This window comes from Pteropus alecto, unplaced genomic scaffold, assembly GCF_000325575.1.
Source record: "Pteropus alecto unplaced genomic scaffold, ASM32557v1 scaffold68, whole genome shotgun sequence".
NCBI lineage: Eukaryota > Metazoa > Chordata > Mammalia > Chiroptera > Pteropodidae > Pteropus > Pteropus alecto.
The window spans coordinates 752,409-757,215 of NW_006441386.1; positions in this window are offsets into that span (position 1 = coordinate 752,409).

The window sequence follows — 4,807 nt, forward strand, 5'->3', positions numbered from 1 at the left end:
AAAGTTCAGCACTGGTGTATAAAACTGCCACTGACTTCTTAATATTTATTTTGCAACCTGCTACTTTACAGATTTCATTGATCGGTTCTAACAGTTTTTTGGTGAACTCTTTAGGGTTCTCTATATACAGTATTATGTCATTGACAAATAGCAAGAGTTTTACTACTTCTTTTCCAATTCAGATACATTTTATTTCTCTCTTGTCTGATTGTTGTGGCTAAGATTTCCAATACAAAGTTGAAGAGGAGTGGTGAAAGTGGGCATCCTTGTCTTCTTTCTGATCTTAAGGAAAAAACTTTTAGCCTTTCCCCATTGAGTATGATGTTAGCTGTATGTTTGTCACATATGGCTTTTATTATGTTGAGGTATGTTCCTTCTATTCCCACTTTGCTGAGAGTTTTTATCATAAATGGATGCTGGATTTTGTCTATTGCTTTTTCTGCATCTATTGATATGATCATATGATTTTTATCTTTCAATTCATTAATGTGGTGTGTCACATTGATTTGCAGATATTGTACCAACCTTGCATCCCAGGAATAAATCTAACTTGATCATGGTGTATGATATTTTTAATGTGTTGCTGAATTCTTTTAATTGTAAGGTTAGATTGTTTATTTGAGCTTTTTCTTGTTTCTTGAAGTAAGCCTGTAATCCTATGAATTTCCCTCTTAGGACTGCTTTTGCTGTGTCCTATAAATTTTGAGTTGTTTTCATTTTTATTTTTCTCTAGGTATCTTTTGACTTCTTCCTTGATCTCATTAATAACCCATTCATTGTTTAGTAGCATGTAATTTAGCCTCCATGTGTTTGTGTTTTTTCCAGTTTTTTTCTTGTAGTTGATATCTAGTTCCACAACATTGTGACCAGAGAAGACGGTTGATATGATAGCAGTCTTAAATTTATTGAGACTTGATTTGTGTCCTAACATGTGGTCTGTCCTTGAAAATATTCCATGTGCACTTGAGAAGAGTATGTTTGTTTTTCTAAGAAATGCCAAATTGTCTTACAAAGTGTATGTACCATTTTGCATCCCCACCAACAATGAGTGAGAGTTCCTTTGTTCCATATGGTCACCAGAATTTGGTGGTTTAAGCGTTTTGGATTTTGGCCATTCTAATATGTCTTTAGGGAAGTGCAAAATCAAACAGCAATGTGATACTATTATATCAACATCTTTTCATATGCTTATTTACCATCTCATATCTTTTTTGATGAAGTGTCCAGGTCTTTTGCCCATTTTTAAATTAGTTTTTTTCTTTTTGTTGAGATTTAAGAGTTTACTTATTTTATAGTTGAGTAATATTTTATTGGAGATTTAAGAGTTTTAAAAAATATGTTTTAGATACAAGTCTTTTGTCAGATAATGTGTTTTGCAAATATTTTCTCCCAGTCTGTGGCTTATCTTTTCATTCTCTTAATAGTGTCTTTCACACAGCAGAGTTTTTAATCTTCATAAAGTCTAATCTATATATTTTTTCATGGATCATGCTTTTGACGTTATATCTAAAAATTCATCATAAAGCCCAGGGTCACCTAGATTTTCTCCTGTGTTATTTTTTGTAGTTTTATAGTTTTTCATTTTACATTTAGATCATTTTGAGTTAATTTTTGCAAAAGGTACAAGGTCTGTGTCTACATTCATGTTCGTTTGTTGTTTTTTGTTTTGCATATGACTATCCAGTTCTTCCAGCACCATTCGTTGAAAAAGACTCCTTCCTCCGTTCAGTTGCTTTTGCCTTTGTCAAAGATGAGTCTAATCTTCTACCAATATCATGCTCTTGATTATTGTAGCTTTGTATTATCTTGAAGTCATGTAATGTCAGTCCTCCTGCTTTGTTCTCTTTTTTGCATCTTTTTACTTTAGTATTCTTAGAATCCAGAGATACTTTTTAATAGAAATTTTTACTTTTTATTTTTAAAATATCTTTTAAAATGTATTTTTCGATTATTATACATTCAGCCTTTCGGGAGTCTGAAGTTTTGTTTGTTTCTTTGCAATTCACTTTTTTCTCTTAATGTCACTTTATTATTTTTTATCCTTCTCCCATTTTTTTAAATCTCATCTCTCTCTCTCACACACACACACACACATCCTGCTTCCTTTGGCAACCATCAGCTTCTACGTATCTTATGTGTCTGTTTCTATTTTGTTTTGCTTATTTGTTTAGATTCCACATATAAGTGAATCATTTACTTGCTTTTCTCTGACTTATTTTACTTAGCATAACCCTCTGTCCATTCATGTTGTCACAAATAGCAAGATTTCATTCTTATTGCTGTATAATGTTCCATTATACAACATCTTCTTTATCCATTTATCTATCAATAGACATCTAGTTTGCTTCCATATCTTGCCTATTACTAGTAATGCTGCAATGAACCTAGGGATGCATATCTCTTTTCAAATTAGTGTTTTTGATTTCTTCAGGTAAATACACAGAAGTGGAATTGCCAGAACGTATGGCAGCTCTGTTTTTAATTTTTTGAGGAATCTCCATACTGTTTTACATAGTGGCTATACTAATTTATAATCCCACCGACAGTGTACCGGGGTTCCCTTTTCTCTACATCCTTACCAGCAATTGTTATTTGTTGATTTATTGATGATAGCTGTTTTGACAGATGTGATATCTCATTGTGGTTTTAATTTGCATTTCCCTGCTGATTAGTGACAATGAGTATCTTTTATATGGCTGTTGGCCATCTGTATGTCCTCTTGGAAAAATGTCTGTTTAGGTTCTCTGCCTATATTGAATTGTTTGTTTTTTTATGATTTTAAGTTATATGTGTTCCTTTCATATTTTGGTTAAATATTTCATATTTAACCCCTTATCAGATTTATCATTGGTGAATATCTTCTCCCATTCAGTAGGTTATCCTTTCATTTTGTTGATGGTTTCTTTCACTGTGCAAAATCTCTTTTGTTTGATATCATCCCATTTGTTTATTTTTTCTTTTGTTTCCCTTACCCAAGAAGACCTTATCCAAAAAGATACTGCTAAGAGTAATAAAATGTTTACTGCCTCTGTTTTCTTCTAGGAATGTTATGGTTTCAGGAATGTTAAGTCTCTAATACATTTTTAGTTTATTCTTGTATATGTTGTAAGAAGGTGGTCCAGTTTCATTTTTTTGCATGTATCTTTTCAGTTTTCCCAGCACTATTTATTGGATAGACTGTCTTTACCCCATTGTATATTCTTGCTCCTTTGTCATAGATTAAATGACCATATATGTGTGGGTTTATTTCTGGGCTCTTTATTCTGTTCCATTGATCTGTGTGTCTGTTTTTATGTCATTTTGAGTCATATAGCCTTGTAGTATAGTTTGATATCATCAGATAGTGTGATAATTCCAACTTTTCCCCTCAAGATTGCTTTGGCTATTCATAGTATTTCGTGGTTCCATATAAATTTTAGGATTATTTGTTGTGGTTCTGTTACTGGAGAGTAGGGATCATCTCCTGAAGTGTTGTCTAGGTTCTTGACGTCTTGAACAAAGAATTCAGCAAGACACCGAAATACAATAGAAAAGAAAAGTTTTATTAGAAAGGAAAGTACACTTCCAGAAGTGGATGCAGGCCTGAGCAAGAGAAGTGTGGCTCAAAAGGCCTGATAACAAAGACCTAAGGGTTTTTAATCCCTTTTTCCTGTGGGTAGTTACTTTGAGTGAGCTTCCTTGATTGACAACTAAGATTGACAGGACTCAGTGATTCATCCTTTTACTTTCTGCGCATGTTTGTTCCCTCAATTCAGTCTGTTATAATGATATTAATGAACTTCTGGGTATATGCATCATGTTATAATGATGGTATAATGAGGCTCAGGTGAGTTGAAGGTCATTGAGGTCTTCATTGCGCAGGTGTGAGCTTGATATACCCTTTCATTTATTCGTGTCCTCTTCATTTTCTTCAGTATCTTAAAATATTCAGAGTACAGATCTTTCACCTCCATGGTTAAATTTATTCCCAGGTATTTCTGTGATGTTGCTTGTAACTTCTTTCATTTATGGTTTTATTTCTTTGGACTTTTTTTTCTCTATGAGTTTGATTAAATTTTGGTCAATTTTTTTCTTTACCTCTTAGTTTTATTGATTTTTTTCTATTTTTTAAATTTCTATTTTGTTTATTTTCACTCTGATCTTAACTATTTCTTCTGTTTACTTTGGGTTTTGTTCTTGTTTTTCTAGTTCCATTAGATAATTAGATTGTATTTGGGATTTTTCTTGTTTTTTGATATAGTACTGTATACCTCTGAATGTTCCTTTTAGAAGTGCTTTTGCTGCATCCCATAAATTTTGAAAACTTGTTTTCATTTATTTCAAAATAGTTTTTTGATTTCCTGTTTGTTTAGTAGCATGTTGTTTAGTCTACACATATTTGCGTTTTTTCCAGTTTTCTTTCTGTAGTTGATTTCTAGTTTCAGACCATTGTAGAGGGAAAGGATAGTTGATAGGATTTCAGTCGTCTTGAACTTATCGAGGCTTGTTTTGTGCCCTAATGTGTGATCAATTCTGGAGAATGTTCTATGTGCACTTGAAAAAACTGTGTTCCACAATACTATGTGTGTGTGTGTGTGTGTGTGTGTGTGTGTGTGTGTGTGTGTGTGTGTGTGTGTATTGCCTTACTGTTAAATTGTATACCTGAAACTTACTGGATTTCGTTAACCAGTTACCATAAAAAAAATAAAATAAAATAAAATAAAAAAATAGGCGAAAAGCCAGAACAGACACCTCAGCAAAGCAGATATGCAGATGGTAAATAAGCATATGAAAAGATGCTCCACATCATATATCACCAGGGACATAA